Genomic DNA, 23,641 nt, shown 5'->3' on the forward strand with positions numbered 1-23,641 from the left:
AATGCTCACCCGGTGGAATTGGAGCCTGGCCAGAAGGTGTGGGTGATCGAACCAGGAGAGCTTAGCGCCCTCCAGGATCGCTGGTCAGGACCCTTTGAGGTGTTGGAGAAGAAGGGTAAGGCTACCTACTTGGTGGATCTGAAGACCCCTTGCCAGCCCCTACGAGTGCTGCATGCCAACCGCCTCAAACCCCACCATGAGAGGCCCGAAGTCATATTGCTGATGGTGACTGACGGAGCAGAGGACGTGGAAAGCGAGCCTCTCCCCGACTTATTTGCGTCTCAAGAGAAGGATGGGTTGGTGGAGGGAGTGATTCTCTCCCCGTCCCTAACTCCTGAACAGCCGGAGGACTGCCGCCAGGTCCTGGGGCAGTACTCTTCGTTGTTCTCCCTTGTTCCGGGTAGGACTCACCTGTGCGTCCATGACGTGGACACAGGAGACAGCCCACCTGTGAAGTCAAAGATCTACCGGATGACAGACAAGGTGAAGGCCAGCATTCACAGTGAAGTCACTAAGATGCTGGAGCTAGGAGTGATTGAACCTTCCAGCAGCCCCTGGTCCAGTCCGGTGGCATTAGTACCAAAAGCTGCACCACCAGGAGCCCAACCGGAACTGAGGTTCTGTGTGGACTACCGGGGACTGAACTCAGTAACCAAGACTGATGCTCATCCGATTCCAAGGGCGGATGAACTGATTGACCGGCTGGGAGCTGCCTAATATCTGAGTACCTTTGACCTTACTTCCGGGTACTGGCAGATCTCTCTGACTGATGGAGCTAAGGAAATGTCAGCCTTCTCCACGCCCAAGGGCCACTACCAGTTCTGCGTGATGCCCTTTGGGCTCAAGAACGCACCTACCACGTTTCAGCGTCTGGTGAACCAGATCCTCACTGGAATGGAGAGTTTCTCTGCTGCTTATCTGGACGACATTGCCGTCTTCAGTAACAGCTGGGAGGATCACTTGCGTCACCTGCAAGCTGTTCTCCAGGCCCTGAAACACGCTGGTTTAACGATCAAGGCCAGTAAATGCCAGATTGGGCAGGGGTCAGTAGTGTACCTTGGACACTTGGTGGGTAGGGGAGCGGTGCAACCCCTCCAGGCGAAAATCGAGGCCATCATGGCCTGGGAACCCCCCAAGACTCAGACTGAGGTTCGAGCTTTTCTGGGCCTCACCGGATATTACCGCCGCTTCGTGAAGGGGTACGGTACCATTGTGGCCCCCCTCACGGAGCTTACGTCCAAGAAGCAACCTCGACGGGTAGTCTGGACGGAGGCTTGTCAGCAGGCCTTTGTGAAACTGAAGCAAGCCATGTGCGAGGCCCCGGTCTTAAGGGCCCCAGTTTTTTCCAAGGAGTTCATTGTCCAGACGGATGCATCGGAACATGGCATTGGGGCAGTGTTATCGCAACTCAATGAAGAAGGTCAGGATCAACCCGTGGTCTTCCTATCCCGGAGACTACTTCCCAGGGAACAGAAGTGGAGTGCAATAGAGCGTGAAGCCTTTGCAGTGGTATGGGCTCTGAAGAAGTTGCGGCCATACCTGTTTGGCTCGCACTTCCTAGTTCAGACCGACCACAGACCCCTTCGGTGGCTGATGCAGATGAAGGGGAAGAATCCCAAGTTGCTAAGGTGGTCTATCTCCCTACAGGGAATGGACTTTCAGGTGGAACATCGGCCTGGAGTGGACCACGCCAATGCAGACGGTCTCTCAAGGTATTTCCGCCTTAGTGATGAGAACTCCCAAGGGGTTGGGTAGCTCTCCCCACTTTCAGCTGGGGGGGGGGGGGGGGGACGCGTGTTAGACCTGTCAGCCCTTTGGGTGGTCCCTCCTCATCATTATTTATTTTGTCCCACTTCTGCCTCAAACCCCGTTATAATTTTTCCTTTTTGGGAACCACCAGACTTTAGTGTTGATGCAGGGTCAGGGAGCCATTTTCCCTACCCCTGGAACTTCTGTGTGAGGGCCTGAGACACAAAATGGTGGCCACCCATTGTCACCTGTGACATAACTAGAACCTCCTGGAACATTCTAGAATCCTGTGATAGTGGGAGGCAGTTTAGAATGTTGGGAGGCCATCTCAGAGTGGCAGTTGGCAACTGACTGGAGAAGAGAGAGGACAGATAAAGAAGGAGGTCGGAGTAAGGCAGCAGGGGTGGAAACCAGCGCTTGGAGTGGGGTCCAGAAACCCACCCTTGATGCTAGTCCCTACTGACCAAGCCCAGCCTAAAGCCCTGTGTGGGATCAAGTCCAGGAGAACCATCTTAAGGACCTGAATATTTGGAACAGGCCTTAAAGAGGAAGAACAGCAAGCTCCTGACCTGTTTAGCAGTGTCCTCCTGAAGTCCTGACGTCGAGAAGCCTGGAGACCGGGGGCCTGAGTTTGAGAAGCGGCGCTGACAGAAAGCAGACGTCGTACCCGGAGCCGTCAGAGGTCGAGTGAGGGCGCCGACGGAGGTCGTGGAGAGGCGCCGGAGGTCGAGTGGAGATTCACCAGAGGTCGAGGTGAGGCGTCGACGGGGGAGTGAAGTCCGCCCACCGGAGTCGCCGGAAACGGAGGTGAAGCGCGCAGGAGGTCGGGAGTGGAGATCGCACTTCGGAGACACCCGGAAGCGGGCGGTCCGTGTCCCTGCGACGCCGGAAGGCGACATCGAGTCGAGACCGCCCAGCGGCATCGAGTCGAGACCGCCCAGCGACATCGAGACCGCCCAGCGACATCGAGTCGAGGCCGCCCAACGGCATCGAACCGGAGCCGCCTCACGGCGTCGACACGGCGCCGATCGTCGAAGAAGGGACAGTAAGTGGTAGAGGGGGCGTCTAAGGCCCCGTGGAGCCCTAAAAGACCATTCTAGGGGCTGGAGGGGTGTTAGAACCAGCCTGGGAGTGCCAGGGGTGAACTAAGACTGGTGCAGTGACATCTGTGAGGGGCTGTGTAGTTTGGAGGGCCAGATCATTAGGTTACCCTTGTTCTGCCTCAGCTTAAGCCCCAGCCTTGACCAATCTAGGTGGGACACCCCCATGCCACCCAAATGACCACAAGCTGTATATGGGCAAAGTAAGACCAAGTTACCTCATGAAAGTGATCTGATCTGTAACTGTCATTGATTGCTTTACCTTATTTATTGAAGGTGCTTTATTTATTGTCTTCCACTAATTTATTCTTGCACTGCATTTATTGTCTGACAGTATTTATTTGCCGTCTGTATTTATTGCCCATCTATTTATTCTTTGCTTAATGATGACCTGAACCTATTTGTTGAAATTCCGAAGTAGCATTGTTTATTTGACCTGCTCTTTTGAAGGAAAATCCTATTGTATTGTATTTATGATGTGAAGCCTGCAACTAAGAGAAAATAAGATAAAGACATATATATTTTCATCTTGTCTTCCATAATTTTTACGGTGTAGTGTCGTTTTTGGAACGGATGAACGCATGGTTATTGTGAGGGTGTGACGTACGCTTAACACGGTGCCTGACCCCCAACCGCTCGAGCCAAGCTACCACTGTGCTGGGAACCTGGTGACTGCTAACCCGGTTGCCCGGTTTCCAACAGTCATTTTCTCCCAGCACTGCTGTATGCTTACTATTTCCAATTATCTTGCAGGCATCACAGCAGTTGCAAGGGTTCACTCCCTGTGAGCCTCTTTCACGCACACAGAGTACTTAGCCTCTGAGCAGACGAAAGACTTCGCCGCTACCCCCGTGTGATCAGTATTCACACACCATACATTGTCAGTGTTTGATATGGGGGCAGATTTTTTTTGGGGAGTATCATATCCAATGCACCCTGAATCCAGGAGTTAAACTCCTCATTAGCTTTCCCCAAATTGAGGTTGCCCTCCCAGAGTGGTCTGTTGTTTTCCAGGACCGACTTCCACTGGTCAGTTGAAAGTCTAGACCAGTTGCGTCTGCATACTAAGGTTCTGTTAGCAGATTTCTCAGGTCTACTGATTTTCCATATTATGGGGATCAAGAGGAGGTCAGACCACGGAAGGGGTGCCGGAGGTCAAGTCTTAAGCTCACCACAGTTACTAACAAACATTGGCATAGCCAATAGGTTTCGCCTTTGGGACCTTATAAGTGTTTAGCCATGAACCAGTTGCATAACTAAACAGTTATAAGGTCCCAAAAGCGAGACCTATTGGCTATGCCAATGCTTGTTTTAACTGCTGCAATCTATTGAAGCCTCACGGAGAATATCAAAGCGGCCGTGAAAGTAATCGCGATCAAACATCAAAGCGGCCGCAAAAGTGAAAGTAATCGCGGTAAAGCGCGACGCGCGCGTCCGCGCACATGCACTGTAGCTCTAGGCTGGCCTGGTAGCACTTTTTGGAACCCTCACAAAATGTCTCGCCAGACTAGCGCATGCGCTGGGTCAGGCGAGACCTAAAAACTGGGTCCAAAAGATGACCCTTAGAGTGTGTCGGCTTCATCTCTTTCTCCCGGAGCTGAAGAGCTGACAGATTCTCAGTCATTTCCAGCGCCAATTTGTCCGAGGTATTATCTAGGTGAAGATTAAAATCACCTAAAAGAGTAAAATTCGCAGGTCCCATAGCTAATTCTGCCACTACGTTAGGTAATGCATTAATACATTTTATTTGCATTACCTTGGGGGTGGGGGGGAGATACACCAAGATGCCCAAAAAAGTCCTTGTGGGGGAAATCTCCAAGGAGAAGGCCATACTCTCGCAGTCAGATAGAGGATCTTCGGTAGTATGACAGTCAAAAGCACTTTTAAAAATAATGGCTATACCCCCTCCTCTACCGGATTTCCGGTCGGTCCTATGTATAGAGTAGTCAAGAGGAATGGTTTGCACAAGAGTGGGGCCCTAACTCGGTATGGAGCCATGTCTCTGTGAGGAAGAGAACGTCCGGTTTTAGGTCTTCCAACAGCATAGCAAGTTCAGAGGTGTGTTTAGAGACAGATCTGCAGTTCAATAAAAACCTTTGGCGGCTCTCCTCCGAGAGGGTGGCGCGGATTGGGGTATCTCTCTGAGCAATGGATTGCATACAGTGTCCCTATATGCAGACAACTTGTTATTATATATACGAGACTTGCATGCTGTGCCGCCGTCATCAGCATTGTTCCGCAGCTTTGAAGCGGTGTCGGGCCTCAGGGTAAACTGGGCCAAGTCAGGCGCCTACTCTTTCTGCGAGAATGTGACCGAGGCAGACAATCATTAATGAGACTGCGTTAGACTGGTATCTGACCACGTTCATATACCTCGGTATATATATATATATATATATACACACAGGTTCCCAGTAGACATATTGGAGGGTAATCTGGTTTGAGCCATCTCCTCAATAAGAGCACAAGACACGAACGCTCAATGTGATGAGCCGCATCACCTTAACTAAAATGATAGTACTACCCAGGCTCTTGTATTTTGCAAATCTTCTGGTATATGTACCAGTGAGACTGTTTAGGGATTTGGAGGGGTTAATCCGAGGCTTGATCTGGAACATATATATTACATAGGGCGCATCTTTCACCAGATAAAATTAATAAATATTTTAATATCAACACTTCCGAATGCCCATGGTGCCGCCTCCTAGGAGCTAACCTACTACATATGCTGTGGTCTTGCCCTCTGCTTTTAACTTACTGGTGTGCGATATCAGAAACACTCACTACCTGCACCAACACGGAGGTACCTGCCACATGTGAGGTCTGTATCCTGGGGTTTTATAAAAGAAATAAGGTAAATAAAGCGAGCTTCTGATTTCGAGACTTAGGCCTCATAACAGCGAAACGACTTAGAACTAAGAGATGGAAGCACAAGGATCCGCCAGAGGTATTTCATTTGAAGAAGTCCCTAGAAGTGTGGGCACAGGCAGAGGGCACCACCCTACACAGGGAAGAAACGGCAGGGTTGCAAAAGTATCCCATTGCACAGACCTGGGATGATATGCTCAGAACTCTCATGCACTCCAATGCCACACTGCAGGCAACTCCCGCACAGCAGGCGGGACCTAGCGCCTGATATGTCACCTGAAAGTAGAGGAAGTGCTGAATCTGTATGCTATCCAAACTACAGCGGTTGGGTCAGATACAAGCCTCGCATTCCTTAAAGTTGCTAAACGGAAGCATAGGTAACCCTAGCAACCATGCACCCGCATGGAAAACAGGAGCGGCGGCCCTGCGCTCAATAACTGCACACTGGCCTAGACATGACTGCACCCAAATGGCACACCAAGTATTGGATACATATTCCCTCTGCAAATTGATGTCTCTTATTTGTTTTGATTTATTATTGGTTGTTAAAGGATTTGGTTGAAATGGTATAAAAGAAGATATCTAATGAACAGATACGGCATTTATATATATATGGATCTGTTTGTCCATGAAGTGTTCTATGATGCAATTCAAGAGTTGAGATCCAATATGAACAATATTCTTCTAGAAGCATTGCTATTTTCTCGCACTACTGACTGCTGTTATGAACAGGCATACCAAACACTTTTATCCTAGCCCTCGATTGGAGATGACAGAATGCGAGGGCCGTGAGTGCCCAAGACGATTAATAACTGCATGAGCATCCATATGCTGTAGGCAAAAAGGACACCATGACTAAGTGAAGGAAATGGGCTGATCTCTCTGCGCCGTGTCATAAAACAAGAGATGTTATTATGAATGCGATGCTTGACAACTTATGTACTGTAAAAGATAAAATGTAATAGATATTTTTTTTTTTAAATCAGCCATCTCTAGGCTAAAACCGGCAAAGTCCCCAGGCCCTGATGGGTACTCCCCAGCTTTTTACAAAATCTTCTGCCACACACTAGCGCCCCTCTTGACTCATCTGTTTAGCACTTTCGCTGAACTCTGGGTGATCCCGGCCTCAATGCTGGCTGCCTCCTTAGTCGCAATCCCCAAACCAGGTAAAGAGAAGTTGCAATGCAACTCATATTGACCTATCTCCCTTCTAATTGTAGATTTGAAGCTCTTCACGGGAATTTTAGCAAACAGGCTTAATCCATATATGCCCTCGAGCGACAACACTAAACGCGTCCTTCATGTCATCGAGAAGGCCTCGCATGCCCCAGGCAAATACATGCTCTTAGAAATCGATGCAGAGAAGGCCTTCGACAGGGTCCACTGGCCGTATTTGGAGCAGTCCCATTTTGGCTTTGGAGAAATTTAAGACTCAGATTTTAAATTGCTACCTCGCACCCACAGCAACGGTCCGGATCAACGACTATACTTCCACACCCTTCCCGATTGGCAGAAGCACACGTCAGGGTGTCCTCTATAGTCCGTGCCATTTGGTCTCTACATGGAGCCAATGGGCCAGAGAATCAGAGACCACCCTGAAATCACGGGGATGACTTTCGAGGAGCCCAACACACCATGAGTCTATATGCGGAAAACGTGCTGGTGATGTTAGACAAACCGGCTACCACTTTGGCAGCCTTACGGAGGGAACTCGAGACCTTCTTAAACGCCTCAGGCTTTCGGGTCAATGTCGAGAAATCGCAAGCCCTCAGCCTCTCGCTGCCACCACTATTGGTGGAGCAATCGATGAGACAATACCTCATTCAATGGGAGCCTGAGGCAATCCCATGCTTGTGGATCAACCTGGCTGCCACCACACAGGCCATGGCCTCCAATAATCATCACTTACAACTCAGGCAAATCTGCAGTGACCTGGGAGGTGGAAGCATCACCAGATATCCTGGCTGAGAAGGGTGGCGGCAATTAAAATGAAATTTCTCCCAAAGATATTATACCCCTTCCAGACTCTTCCCTTACCACCCTCCACGGGTATGATCTCCAAACAGAGATATTACAATGTATCTAGAAGGGTAAGAGACCTCGCATGAAGTCCTTGACTTTCTTCCCCCCAGTGCTGGAAGCCTGGGCATCCCAGACCTTCAACTATATTACCAGGCGGCACAGTTGCACTATTTAGTCGAGTGGAGCCGGACCGAATCTGAGAAAACTGGTTGTTTCAGGATAGAGCAGTGGCCGGAACATCCCTGTGGAAGGTACCCTTCCTTAAGAGAACACATAGGCCGTAGAATTTATATTTGTCACCAATTACACGGTGAAAATGGAGGCTTGGGACCAGACTAGCGTCCGACATGGACTGAACTCCTTCCCTTCTTCCATGACACCATTACAGGATAACCCAGACTCTGGGAGCACTGGTGCACATCTTATAGGACTATCTGCAGCTTCTTCTATACTGGTCCCAGGTACTTGATAACATAGATATCCACCTTGACACCCAGCTCTGGCAATTCCCTGTATATGTATTCCTGGGTCTGCCAAATCGGCCAACGTACCCCTTGCAGTAGAGAAGAGGGCAGCAGATCGTCCTGGCATTTGGAGCGACCATACAGAACACCCTCATACACTGGGGCACCCCACGGACTACCACCCACACCGGCTGGCTCCACAGGTTGTGGCATATACTGGGTATGGAAAAGTTTGTGCTTACACTGGCCGGACAGGGAGCCTCATTCAGAGACTTATTGCGCCCCTATCTGTCCCTACGGTCACAAGACTATTGGGAACTGATGTGCCCCAGATTTCTCCGCCTGCTGTGCTTGCCTGAGACTGATCTGCAGCCACAAGCAGACAAATCCTAAACTAGTCCAATGCTGTTATGTTGCATGCACCATAGTGTGGAAGTGAGGGGAGGGTGGGAGATAGGGAGGGGTGTATTGGGGACTGTTCGCCGATTTAACTTTAGCATAAACATTTTCACGTTGCTTAATGGTCTTTTGAAGCACTAGAGATCAGAAAAACTGATGTTGGTACGGTTTGTTTGTTTTGAAATACCAATAAATAAGAATTGAACCATAAAACGTCCTTCTGTAAAGGCACAGGATGGCTTTGTAGCCTCAGAGGTTGGAGCTTAATGATTCTTATATTCTTTTTACAGATATGATTGCCTGGTTTCTCTGTCCCGAAGGGTACTGATATCAGATGCAAAGACAGAGATGAAATAGTGGTACCATTGGGTTGTTCCATCAGCAGGGAAGGTTCACCTTACAGGGACACCATCAAGGATAGTGTCATGGGTTAAAGATATAAACAATTCATCCTAGGGATGAATAATTCGATTCCCAACACCTCTGCCTTAATTAACAATCCTCCAGCTTTAGGAGCAACAAGAAGACACAGGCAGGTATGTCTTACATCAAATGGATTGTAAGTGATGGGACGGAGTAACTGCACCCATGTATTAAGTGTGGCTAATGCCTCCTGGCCCTCGTTATCAGTAGCAGCAGAAAGGGCCTTTATTTTGTCTAGGGACAGAAGGTATAGCCTTGGCTGCCCAAGGGTTAGGCAGAGTCATGTTAGCTGGGCCTAGTGTTCCCCTTATTTGACACACTGCTAAGGAACGTTAGTAAACATCTGCAAACAGTAACAGTAGAGCTAGAGAAAGAAGAGAGGTGGAGCATATGGATACCTCTGCTCAGGAGTTCAATAATTTGGCACTAGGAATACTATTTCTTCATACTTGGAGCCTGGGGTTGGACTAGATTAAAGGTAATATAAGTTATAGTTAATGCAATATTAGTCGTTTATGAGCCAATATGCTTCCTGTCAGGCATGTACCAAATTGTGCATCCCCCCCCCCCCCCCCAAGTAAGGTTCATGTTTCAAGCATCAAGATACAAAGAGAGGTGGCCGCACTAACTCAAAGAAATAATAAATAGCAACCATAGCTTTTGCACTTAGTCCGAAGAGGGTAAAAGCCCACAAACTATTTACTCTTTTTAGCTTCCCCTGTGTGTTCAAGAAGGATTAGTTACTTACCTGTAATCCTAGTTCTCATCCAGGGGTATACTCATCAAAGTCATAATCTATGAATAATCCCCGCCCATGTGCGGGATCCCGGAGCATATAGAAAATACATATATATAAATATATATATATATACATATGTGAAAACATATAAATGCAGCCTAATAATGTTCAAAACATGGCAATGCTGTAAATTACATATTTTTGCATAGTAGTGCCCCCGTAACCCGTAAGGAAAAAAGGAAGCATCAGGCAAATTATAACACAGCACTGCTTTATTGCCATAAAGCAACATGTAATTGTAGGCATTCGCCAGTAGGCTGCAGTAGAGTATCAAGAATCCAAGAAAACTGACACCTTGCCTTTAAGGCATTAGAGTAGGGGGACCGTGCCTTTAAGGCCTGCCCGTGACCCCCTGCTCCCATGATGCACTACAGGTGACAGTTGGGCCAGTTCTTTTTGGCGGTGCCTCCGCACCTGAGTAGATCTGCCTTCCATACATCACTTATTTAAAGAGAAAACATTGCTCGTCCGGGGAGGTGGGTGGGTCGCTTATGACTTTGATGAGTATACCCCTGGATGAGAACTAGGATTACAGGTAAGTAACTAATCCTTCTCATCCAGGGGATACTCATCAATAGTCATAATCTATGAATAGAGTAGCAAGCCCATACCCAAAGTCTCGCGGACGAGCAACAAAACAGTTAAAACATACATTAAAAGACACATCTTGCATTACAGTTATGCAAATAGGTTCCTCAAAGAGGCCTGCCCCACCTGGGCGTCGGCCTGTGCGTCTGAATCTAGGCAATAATGGCGCGTGAAAGTATGGACTGAGCGCCATGTAGCCGCTTTACAGATCTCAGACATGGGAACGTTGCGAAGGAGTGCTACCGTAGAAGCCTTCCCCCGAGTAGAGTGTGCTCTAGGTTTGCCCTGCAGAACTTTGTGGGACAGTTGGTAAGCCAAAGCTATACAAGAGACAATCCATCTAGAGATAGATCTCTTGGCCGCAGCCAGCCCGGTATTAGTGGGTCCATAGTTAACAAAGAGCCTGTCTGACTTTCTAAGAGTAAGGGTCTTAGCTAGATAGAATTTCAAAACCCTCCGGAGGTCAAGAGAGTGTAGAGCTCTCTCCGGGGGTGTGGTCGGCTGAGGAAAGAAGGTGGGCAACGTGATCACCTGATTAATATGGAAGTCCGAAACCACCTTGGGCAGGAAGCTCGGATGAGTACGGAGCACCACCCTATTAGCATGAAACACCGTGTAAGGTTCCTTGCAGCAGAGGGCCTGAATTTCACTAACCCTACGGGCCGAAGTGATGGCTACTAAGAAGGCAGCCTTCCAGGTCAAATGTTGCAAGGAGGCCTTATGAATCGGCTCAAAAGGACCTCCCATCAGTTTAGAGAGAACGATGTTCAGTTCCCAGGAAGGGGAAGGAGACCTCACAGGTGGGTAAACTTTCTTAAGCCCTTCTAAGAAATCCTTTACCACTGGCATCTGAAAGAATGAGGTCTGGGTAGGAGACTTCCTATAGGCTGTAATAGCAGCTAAGTGTACTCTGATGGAAGAGTACTTTAACCCAGACTTCGCCAAGTACAGTAAGTAGGGGAGAATAACCTGTTCTTGACCCCGGATCGGATCAAGGGTGTTATCTCTACACCAGAAGCAGAATCTTTTCCATTTAAAGCCATACGACTTCCTCGTGGAGGGCCTCTTTGCCTCCCGAAGAATGCTCATACAGTCCGGTGGAAGATCTAGATGTCCGTACTGGATGAATTCAGGAGCCATGCCGTCAAGCGGAGGGAGGGGAGATTGGGGTGGAACACTCTCCCCTTGTCCTTGGTCAGCAAGTTCGGCAGGCATGGCAACCTCCTCTGTGGTACCTCCGACAGCTGGAGTAGATCCGGGTACCACCACTGCCGGGGCCACTCCGGTGCTATTAGGATCATCCGAGTTCTGGCCCTGTAGAACTTCTGAATCACAGCCGGGATGAGAGGGAGAGGAGGAAAAGCGTAAAGCAATGTCCTCGACCAGCTGATCAAAAGCGCGTTCCCCTGCGACCCCCGTTGAGGGAACCTGGAGGCGAAGACGGGGCATTTTTTGTTGTCCGCGTCTGCGAACAGATCGATGTCTGGTATGCCCCACAAGCGGAAGATGTCTTGAGCGACGCCTTCGTTGAGCACCCAGTCGTGCGCTTCGACGAAGTCTCTGCTGAGGCCGTCCGCCTGCACGTTCAGGGTCCCTGGCAGGTGAACAGCGACGATCGTCAGGTTTCTCGCCAGAAGCCATTTCCAGATTGACTGGGCCTCCAGAGACAGGACCCGTGATCTGGTCCCTCCTTGCTTGTTCAGATAGAACATAGTTGTGGTGTTGTCCGTCTGAACCTGAACATAGTCGGTCTGCAGGGATGGGTACAGGGACTTGAGAGCGAGATGGACTGCTCGTAGCTCCAAGAAGTTGATGTGATAGCTCTGCTCGGTAGCGGACCAGAGACCTTGTACTTGAAGCCGGCCCATATGAGCCCCCCAGCCCTGCATGGAGGCGTCTGTGACCACCGTCTGTGTCGGAGGCGCCTGATGGAATGGGACGCCGTGAAGCAGATGGGAGCGCTTCATCCACCACCGGATGGAATCTTTGGCGGCTTGATGAAGGGTAATGTGATCTTCCCAGCGGCCGGTCCTCTGCGACCACTGATCCTCTAGGTCTTGTTGCAGAGGACGCATGTGCAGACGTGCGTTGGGCACGATGTAGATGCACGAGGCCATGGATCCCAGGAGAGATGACACTTGTCTGGCTGTGGGATATTCCGTGCTGAGAAGCGTGCGGCTTTTTTGCAGCATGGAGGATAACCTCTCCTCCGAAGGACACACGCTTGCGCTTGAGGAGTCTAGAGAGGCGCCCAGGTAGTGGATCCGCTGAGTTGGATTGAGGATCGACTTCCGGTAGTTGACCTGAAGGCCCAACGAGTGTAGAAGGTTTAGGCAGAACGAGAGATGACTCTGGAGTTGAACCGGGGTGGAACTTTTTAAGAGCCAGTCGTCTAGATATGGGTAGACGAATATCTTCCGTTTGCGGAGAAATGCAGCCACCACCGCCATGCACTTTGAGAACGTTCGTGGCGCGGACTTGAGGCCGAATGGCAGGACCTTGTATTGATAATGTTGGTGAAAGATGCGAAATCTGAGAAACTTCCGATGTTTCGCTGAGACAGGAATGTGGAAGTATGCATCCTGTAAATCGATGGCACACATCCAGTCCCCTTGGTGTAGATGTGGGAAGATCTGGTGCAGTGCTAGCATCCTGAATTTTTCCCTTCTGAGAAATCTGTTGAGTAGGCGGAGATCGAGGATGGGTCTGTAGTCTCCGATCGCTCCTCTTTTCTGAACAAGAAAATACCGGGAGTACACTCCCCGATTTCTCTGCCTGTTTGGAACTTCCTCTATGGCGTTTTTGGAGAGGAGAGTGGCAACTTCGTCCTTTAAAAGCTTGTTCTGGCTGAGAGGGAGTGGCTGTTTCCGTGGGGGTACCTGCGGAGGGGGAGATTTGAACCTCAGCAAGTAGCCACGCTCTACAATACTCAGCACCCATTTGTCGTTTGTAATTGTATTCCACTCTGCCAGGTGAGCGGTAACACTTCCTCCCACCGGAGTGGCGAACGAGTGCGGAGGAAGTAAGTTTTCACTGCTTGGGAGGTTGCTTGTTAGAGGACTGCTGCTGTTTAGCATTTCCTCTTCCTCTGCCCCGGCCCCTTTGCTGAAACTGGGACCTCTGTTGGTTTTGAGAGGACCATTGGGGCGTTTGAACGCGCTGGTGAAAGGCACGTTTGTCGCCCTGGCGAAAGCGCTTGCGGAACTCTTTGCGTTTTTCCAGTCCCACAGCCTTTACAGTGTCCAATTCCGTTTTCATCTTGCTCATTTGGTCGTCCGCATGAGCTCCAAATAGCGATGATCCATTAAACGGCAGGTTAAGAATCCTTTTCTGCGCATCTGGTTTGAGGGCTGTTAATCTGAGCCAGGCCGAACGGCGGGAGCAGATGCCATGGGAGTAGCCATGCGCGGCTAGGTCTGATGCATCCGCCGCTGCGCTTATTACTTGGTTGGCCACCAGTCCGCCTTCATGTAGGATCTCCGTGAAGTCCTGCCTGTCCTCCCTAGGCAATTTCTCCACGAATCTGGCCAGGGAATCCCATAGGGAACGATCATACCTCCCTAGCAGGGCTGAAGCGCTAGCGACCTTCATGTGCGCGGCAGATGTGTTGCACATTCTCCTGCCGTAGGAGTCCATAAGCTTGCTGTCCTTCTCAGGGGGGACAGAAGCAGATATTGAGGCTGAGTGAGACTTCATGGCCGCCGCCACTATCACCGAATCCGCTGGCGGGTCCGCCCTCAAGAATAAAGGGTCCTCGGCCGGAGCCTTGTACTTCTTTGCTATTCTCGAGGGGACCGAGCCCGCTGTAGCCGGTGTAAGGAACGTGGCCATCGCTGGTTCTAACAATCCTGGCACCAACGGGAGCAGAGGTCTGGGAGCTGACCGATGGTGTAAAGTGTCAAAGATCACAGAAGTGGGTGCCTGAGGGGCGTGCAGTGCGATGTTCAACTTTTGCGCCCCTCTACCCAGGACGTCCGAGAACGTTATAATGTCATCCACCGGGGACACTCGCGATGGAGGCGTGGATGAAAAAGTAGGGGAGTAGTCCCGGACTGAGGATCTTGTGGATGCAGTCCCAGTGGACGACCTGGTGCGTCGCCTCTTGTGGGAGCGTTCGCTTTGGTGAGCCCTTGATCCTGATCTGCGCTTGGACGGAGATCTTGGACGTTTTGGCGCGGTGCGACGGTCCCTGGAACGAGACCGGCGTGGTGAAATTGGCCGTGGATCCCTCGGAGGCGATTTACTCCTGCGCGGTGGGGAATACATGCGGGAGTAGTCCGATCCCGGACTCCGACATGCGGCAGCGCCCACATCTCGTAACCAGCGCGGTGATAGTCCAAACCGCTCTGGAGCCTCGGGTGATCTTTCTGGAGATATTTGCACGATGTGCAGTCCCGGAGATGATGACTGTTCTCCTGGGGACCTCTCCGCGGGCGGTCCAGCCTTCGCCCTCGACGTCGAATCCCTTGACGTCGACGACGTCTGCGTCACCATCGGCAAGTGTGAGGTATGCCGTTCTGGTCTCGACGCCGGTCGTGGAGACCTCGATGTCGATCTCCTCTTCTCTGGCACCTGACGTCGGCTAGATGACCTCGACGTCGGCCGTGTCTTCGACGTCGACCTCTCTCGCCGTCGACTGGGCGACTTCGACGTCGACCTCTCTCGCCGTCGACTGGGCGACTTCGACGTCGACCTCTCTCGACGTCGACCGGGCGACTTCGACGTCGACCTCTCTCGACGTCGACTGGGCACCTTCGACGTCGACCTCTCTCGACGTCGACGTGGTGATCTTGACGGCGACCTCTCTCGACGTCGACTTCTTGACGTCGATGTTCCTCTCGACGTCGACCTTCTATGTCGCCGAGTGGGGGTAACCATCGACGGCGACCGGCCCACTCGCGGCGGAATGTACGTCGCCGCATCTCTCGACGTCGACCCCCTCGAGGGTGGCGGAGAGTGTCTCGACGTCGACGGAAGCCTCGACGTCGACGGAGACAGTTCAGATGTCACCAGACTAGCAGCCTTCGAGCCCGAAGGGCCGCCTCTCGACGCCGACTTACTTTTGCGCGGCGGAGACTCTTGATGGTGGGATGAATCCCTTGACGCCGAAGTTCTCTGCCTCTTCGCCGGCATCCTCGACGTCGACGGCGAACCTCTTGGACTCCTGGTCTTCTTGGAGCCCGGGGAGCTGGTATGTCGCCGTTTCTGTACTTGCGTAGCTGAAGAAGGTGGTCTTGATGAGGAATGCTCGCCTTCACGACGGCTTCGTTCCTTCTCCAGTCTTGCATGCAGTTTAATGCGCTCTCTGTCCCTCAGAGTGCGCTTTGAGAACTTCTGGCAGTGGGGACACTGGTCAGGATCGTGTTTTGATGGTAAACACACAATACACACCGAGTGTGGATCCAACAGTGCCATTTTATTACCACAAGAAGGGCATTTCCTAAATAAAGGAGACATTCTGACTGGAAAAAAATTGGAAAATTCACTGGAACCAGCAGAATTAGCCCTTATAAGCCAGAAAACGTCGAAAAAAGCTAGAAAAAGCTGTAATTCAAAATTTCAGTCAAAAAACTGAAGAGCTCAAGCTCCAGGATCCTCACAGAAGGAGCCGGAAAAAAGAACTGGCCCAACTGTCACCTGTAGTGCATCATGGGAGCAGGGGGTCACGGGCAGGCCTTAAAGGCACGGTCCCCCTACTCTAATGCCTTAAAGGCAAGGTGTCAGTTTTCTTGGATTCTTGATACTCTACTGCAGCCTACTGGCGAATGCCTACAATTACATGTTGCTTTATGGCAATAAAGCAGTGCTGTGTTATAATTTGCCTGATGCTTCCTTTTTTCCTTACGGGTTACGGGGGCACTACTATGCAAAAATATGTAATTTACAGCATTGCCATGTTTTGAACATTATTAGGCTGCATTTATATGTTTTCACATATGTATATATATATATATTTATATATATGTATTTTCTATATGCTCCGGGATCCCGCACATGGGCGGGGATTATTCATAGATTATGACTATTGATGAGTATCCCCTGGATGAGAACTGTAGGATAAGGTAGATAGGAGTTAGATAAAGGACGACAGACAGATGTCGGAGCCCCACCCTTCCTAAGCATTGTGAGAATGTATTCATGCTTTGATAAGATTCCTGTTTAAGTTTGGCTTCAGCTTAACTCACAAAATGTATTATGCGCATACATATCTGACTCGGCTACTTCAATATAGGTCATTGATGTTCAAACGGTATAAAAAGACTGCACTAACTACATCTGGTAGAGCATACTTGGATGCTGACTGCTTTGTGTATCTCAGGCTCAAGTTTAAATAAATGTACCTCCACAACAATGTTTGATATCTGTCTCTCATTAACAGACAAGTGTAGGCGATTTGTGCGTTCACACCAGTTCCCCATGAAAAGTTAAAAAGGGAAGCTCTTCTTGCAAAACATTTTTCTACATAAACAGAAAGGTTTCATTTTTTTTCTTCAGTTTTCACAGCCATCTAACTAGCCAGTGCATTAAAAAAAATGACAACTATGGCCTTGCACTGTATAGGCAAAAATCACACCTGCCATACACAACTTTTACTTAACAGGAGAGGAGTACTGCAGATGCATTGTAGCATCAGATCCCTTTAGCACTTCAGCAGTCATGCAGCCTGGCTTGTGACACTTGGGGAACTGTTGCTTTTACAACTCCGTATTTGAATCAAATAGTCAATTTTTCTTCCGATGCTCTATACAATAGCTATAGAACTATCTATTTAAGACCTTGAATAAGGAACATTGCGGTCAAGAGGAACAGACTGCCCTAAGGTTATGTAAAACAGCTGTCACTCGAGTTTGGAAGTACTTGTGTTTTGCCTGGAATGTATGTAAAAATGCACTGGTGCCTACTAACTGAATACGAGGAGATGATATACAAATTTGTAAAAAGGTTCATTTTTCAAGTCACAAATATATTTTACTATGCTGTGGTGTTTTTAAATATTGTACATTTTGATAGGCATTGCAATTACATACATTTTGACTTGATGGAATGTGATGTTCAGGAATAAACTAGAGCTTGCTACAAATGGTTCTCATCCCTAGTCTATTCGGAGTGCTCCTATGTTAGATGGAGGGCATAGAGTGAGGATTGTGCTAAGTTAACACGGGAGAGCAAAGGGAAGCATGATGGTGACCATTCAGGCATGTGAACATACAGAAAAGCAGCACAACACCTATATTATGCACTACAAATTATAATCTATAATTTATGAAACAATGAAAAGCAAAATGTTAATCCAACTATACCCCCTCGATCAGAGGTATAGAGCTACAAGAATAGCTTGAAGAAGGTCGACTTAATCGGGACAAAACAGGGGCAATTAGAAAGCAACTTAGACCCAAAACATGTAGCACAACACTCCACCTAGTTTGAGCAGTATAAAACCATTAAAAAATACTTAGCCAAAACTCAGATGCCTTTACAAGAATATATGTGATATAACATAGGTGTATGCAAAACTTTTAGAAGGCAAAACAGGGGGAGGGTTCAGCAAGGGCTTAATATGGGCAAGTATCTTAAGGTTTGGCTGTTGCCATCCTGACGACCAGACTGCACAGGAGACAACAGAACAAACAAAAGTTCCACCTGAAGTACTGGAAGCATTTTAGGTCTAGTGTGCCACTACTTAACTTGGGTTAAGGCAGACTCAAATGGTGCTGCAGGTACAGAAGAGATTAAAAACAGAGAAAGCATACTCATATACAAGATGTGGCAAGCCGCCCTGAATAGCCAGGTACTTCTGTTTTTCTCATACTATGAGGAGCACCAGATCATCCCACTTGATTTGGGATCCTCTATGGAGAAAAATTCCAGGTGCAGGTAAAACAGACTCCCTTTATCATACTGTGCATTCTCAAGGCATCTTAGATGTCATCTGATTTTTGATGTCATGTGTACTGTTATGTACAAGTGGAAGAAATGCAGAGATTGTGGTATCCTACCACATGGAGGGGTTACAGCAAGACAACTTGTGAACCCACTGAAGAAGCAGGGCAGAAACATTGAGAATAAAACTCTTTCGTAATGGTGTCACAGTAGGGATATATTTTATTCTGAAATTCTGTAGTCTAGACTATTTTATTGTTTCAATCTATGATCATATTTAGTGCCATACAGCTACCCTAAACAAAAAAGTTTGCATAAGACGTGGCATGGCACAGCACTTTTTGTGCAGCACAGAGACTTGTTGCCATTGGGGACACTTTTCGTTTTCCTACAATTGGTCTTGTAGATTCGGTTTTCTGTTTTCATTTGTTCACAGACTATTATGAGAAAATGGGAATCGACATTCCCAAGAAATTCTTCCAGTACCACAAGTGTCAACACCATTTCCACTGCAGAGAAACAAAAAGTTGAAGGGAGGAATACAGTACAATTTAACAAATGCAGTCTTTCAAGGTGTTAAGGCAGGGGTGAGGAGAGTGTCACGGTAAAAACCAAACTGATTTCCATCCAAATCCGCTGAAAAGAAAAGACACTAAGTAAGATGGCATGGTTAGCCTACCAGATCAGCTCTGACAGAACTGATAACAAATATTGAAAATTAAAGGAACAAAAGCCCTCTTGGGTCTCTGTGGGCAGAAACAGATGGATACCACAAATCTTTTTTAGCAACAGAATCATATAGATATAGTGCAAAAAGACCAGCCTCCTGTTTGAATCATGCACAAAACAAAAACTGTCTCAAAAGAGCCAGTTCTATACGTCCACAACATTAAGAATATAATACAAACTAAATGTTAGCCTTCTGCAACAGAACTAAACAGCACATTGATACAGGTGGTAGCTTATCACCCACTAGTCATTAGGAAAAGGAGATTATACGTTTTCATACCCTCATGGAGGTAGACTGCAATGCCATCGGCGGAAGACACATCATGGGACCTGCAACAGAAAGATGTTCTATGAAAAATTATATTAGTTTCATTGAGCAGTCGTCACAGAGGAAGACTAATATCACGCATAGGATACGAAGCATCCCTGTAAACGTTTACAGACTAGACCAGCTATCCCAAAATCCACACCCTCACATGACCCATGGTTAGCAAATAATATACAAACCAAGATATAAATGAAAGCAGAAAAACAAACATAAAACGTAATCAAATAAAATAGCCGCTTCTAACTAACCAATATTTTCTAATTAAACAGTATGTAGGCATTTAAAAACACGTACAAATGACAGAAAATAGAAAACAGGACACCACTAGCACTGAACTTCATGGACTTGTCTGTAGTTGCCAGTTATGCTAATGGTTTTCATTTTTCCATCTTTTAAAAGGAATTAGGCCTTGCCTTAGCAATGTTTTGGAAAAGGAAAAGCAGCAGTTTGGGAAGAACCAACATTCAGTGGACCCATGTCCTCTAAACTGATGTCTGGAATGGTCAAACGGTGAGGTCACAGTGTCTTTTATTTATGAAATTTAGTTTATGGTCATCATTTATCACAATTTCTTTTTTTCCTAGCTATATATAAACTTAAATCATCACTTTATTACTATGTGCCAAAAGGCCTTGAGTTGCAGTGGTGGCATGAATCATGTTCCACTAGAATAGACCAAAGCTTTCATATATTATATATTAAAAAACACAATGAAACAAGCATTGGCATAGCCAATAGGTCTCGCTTTTGGGACCTTATAAGTATTTAGTTATGCAACTGTTGCATGGCTAAACACGTATAAGGTCTCAAAGGCGAGACCTATTGGCTATGCCAATGCTTGTTTTTATAGCCATGGGCATAAATTATAGTTTGGGCGTTGTACATGCCATAGCAACAAGACCTTTCTAGTAATCTGGCGACCATTAGCCTACAGTTATCATCAAGGAGCGCTGGATCGGAGTGCCATTGCCTCCCTCTACTCATCTAGTGCCCTTCTGTTGAGATGTCGGAAAGTGTTGAGAAGAATGTGTTTTATTAGTGCGAAAAATCCGCATGAACATCCTTTCAAGAACCAGGAGTGTCTAGTGCCACGCGCTGGTGCGCAGAGGTCCTGCCCCTAAAGCACTGTGTTCCTCGATGCCAGGATTCTAATGCTGATGTTGGACGCAGCTATTTCAGAATGGCTTTTCGGCTTTCTGTTCCTTCTAAATTTTTTCCACCACATCACTCTGTAGAAGAACGAAGCTTGGCTTGCGGTTACAAAAAAAATTTACATCTGTTTGAAAACTAAACATAATTTTTTTCTTAACATGATTTTACCGAAGCGTGCAGCAGAGACAGCAGGGCTGAGACCCAATCTGCACTGGGTCAGGCGTGAGGGGAGGGTGGGTGAAGATTAAGGGCCATATATAGGTAGGCTAACATTTACCACTTCATAAATACCGATTCGGTATTTATGAAGTGGTAAATGCTATGTAGGTAATATTTACCGATTCGGAATGGGTCGGTAATTTAGAATCGGTATTTACCGATTCGGTAATGGTAACTGGCTTCCCATTGATTCCTATGGGCCAACTAGACGTGAATGTTTGTCAACCACATCTGCCCTTCAGACCCATAAGCTTGCTGCAAAAGTTCCAGATTTCTTTATAAGCCAATCCAGTTCAGTTATTTTACAATTACATTCCAAACTATATTAAGATTTTAAAAGTCCCTTGCAATATTGTCCACTGGGTAGCACAGAGCATAATATAAATGCCATAAAACTAGATGAAATTTAAAAACGACAGTTCCTAACATAAGGAAGTGTAGGTTATTGCTTCTACAAAGCAATCCATAGTCACACTGGTATCTCACTGGGCCCCCTCTGCACCAAATAGAAGGGTGACATAGGAAAGATGCTTCACGACAAGGAATGGTCTCAGGCACTGGTGTTCCCACGCAATGTCACAACAAACACAAGATTTCAAACCAACAGTTCCACATACAGCACAGCGCTTATTTAACCTCGACACAACTAAACAAGCACTTTCCTTCAAAAAATCTAACCTACCTCCGCTGACGGTTGAATGAGGCGGACCTCTGACATATGCTATGGGCCTACCACACAGCGTGACGTCATCTAACTCGCTGACCTCAATTACTGGGAAGCATGCGCCATTGGCATTTTGAAATGCAGAAAACGTCATGCGTCCACACCCGATTTACGAGCCTGGTTTTACTATTAGCCAAACAAACACTTCCAATGCATTGAAAGGCACCCACTCCCCCACCCTTGGAAGCCTGACGTGGTTCTGAAATGGGTAATCACAGAGAGAACAGCTCTCCGATATGAAGAGGCGCGCCACATTCGCAGACACCCCAATCTTTCCTGAGTGTGACATTTCTTTCCCAGTTCCTACACCCCACTACACCAGAGGACCCCTACTGGGACTCAGCATCGTTGACCTCCCCCAATACATGAGCCACTTAGATACACACACCCCTTCCAACTTTCATAAGATAGCCGGAACCTCATGGAGGTAGTCCTATATGTCCCCCATTTTTCCGTGAAATGGGCACATGCCAATTGCGGCATCTGCCACTGATTGCGCCACTCCAACATTTTGCGCTTCCCCCTCCACCCTTAACATACATGTGTACTTGCAATAAGCATTGAGGGCCATATGTAGGTAACATACTATTTACCGATTCATAAATAGCGAATTTGACCGATTCGGTATTTAAGAATCGGTAAATAGTATGTAGGTAAATAATCGGAGAATTTTACCGATTCGGAAAGATTCGGTTTTACTGATTCGGTATTTACCGAATCGGTAATGAGGCATACCTTCCCATTGATTCCTATGGGCCTGGAGGCCCATAGGAATCTATGGGAAGCCATTCACCATTACAGATTCGGTAAATACCGAATCGGTAATAGGGGGGAGCATATTCAAGGGTGGCAGGGTGTCACATTGACACCCTGTTGCACCCCTGAATCGTGCATGTGTGCACATGTGGCGCACATACATGCCCTAAGGGCATGTATGTCTGCCACATGGCACTGTCAAAAACAGCAAAAAATAGATTTTTGAAAGGTATTCGATATTTATCACCAACCTGTATTTGGTGGTAAATACCGAATCCTGAATACAATAAAACACTCACTTGAGTGCTCCCTACATATGATTTAAGGATTCGGTAATTTACTGAATCTGTATTTTACCGATCCATTACCGATTAGGTAAATTACCGAATCCTTAAATCATGCCTCCTACATCTCAAATGCATAAATACCGGTCGGTAACGGGATATTTACCGAATTTCGGCCGTTACCGACCGGTATTTAGCTACCTACATATGGCCCTAAGTGCCTTAGACCTCGTCCCCCCTATACGGTTATTCGACTTTTTATAGCATTTATGTGGTATGATTCAATATTCTGCTAGAACTCTGAATGCCACCTGTCATGCACGTAACACTTGTTAACTTCAACAGCAACTACTGTTATTCAAGACTGTATGAGTATTTCCTACTGTATTACTGATCTTATTATACTTTGGAAAATCCCCCCAAAAAAGAATATCTTTAAGAAAACAAGCATTTGCAATGAGATTGAAAACGACAATGCCTCTTATCCATCTGTTTTGAGAACTAAAACATAATTAAAAAGGCATTGTTATTTTTAAAGAGGTTGATGAAAGGGCTCAATGAATTCCTTGTATAGTACTAGCCAATGGCGGGCTTGCACCTTTTTTGTGCAAAACGCGCACCTCAGCACTCCAGGCGTGCAGCTGCTATTGGCTAGTACTCCGATAAACAGAAAACATGGCGGCCACTATAGTTAAAGCGGACCGCAGTGGCAAAGTAAATAAAGAAAGGAGCGCTGCTGCTCTAGTCAAAGCGAACCGTCCTGGCAAGGTAATAAACGAAAGAAGCACGGGTGCTACAGTGAAAGCGGACCACGCTGCCAAAAAGTTTAAATGTCGATGAAAAGGTGCAAGCTGTTTTTTGTAAATATGCCTGTAGGAAGCTGGCTCTGTATATACTATACCAAAATAAGGTATAGTGTGCACAGAGTCCAGTGGAACCCCAAAGGTAGGCAGAGGTAAAAGTAGTTAGCACCTTACTCTCCATTTGTGGTAGAGCAGGCGAGCAGTAATGCTTTATCAGAGGGGAGGGTAGTGATAGGCATTTGCTGTACACACTCAATACAATACAAAAATACTTTTATTTGGATTTCTATAAAATCATAAAAAAGGATGGCGCGAACCACCTTGGTACATTAAACATCAAGCAATTGTACGAA

The 23,641-nt window shown here is 47.5% G+C and overlaps 1 protein-coding gene across 3 annotated transcripts in view; it reads right to left on the reverse strand.

Moving 5' to 3' along the window:
* The window catches only part of ATF7IP (activating transcription factor 7 interacting protein), a 764,672-nt gene that overhangs the window by 718,485 nt on the left and 22,546 nt on the right, over positions 1-23,641 (reverse strand). For all 3 annotated transcript variants that reach the window (XM_085601187.1, XM_085601185.1, XM_085601186.1), the window contains exon 2: positions 19,303-19,352. The gene's annotated coding sequence lies outside the window, so the exon portion shown is untranslated. The remainder of the gene's footprint in view (positions 1-19,302; positions 19,353-23,641) is intronic.

Source organism: Triturus cristatus, chromosome 4_2, assembly GCF_964204655.1.
Source record: "Triturus cristatus chromosome 4_2, aTriCri1.1, whole genome shotgun sequence".
Classification (NCBI taxonomy): Eukaryota; Metazoa; Chordata; class Amphibia; order Caudata; family Salamandridae; genus Triturus; species Triturus cristatus.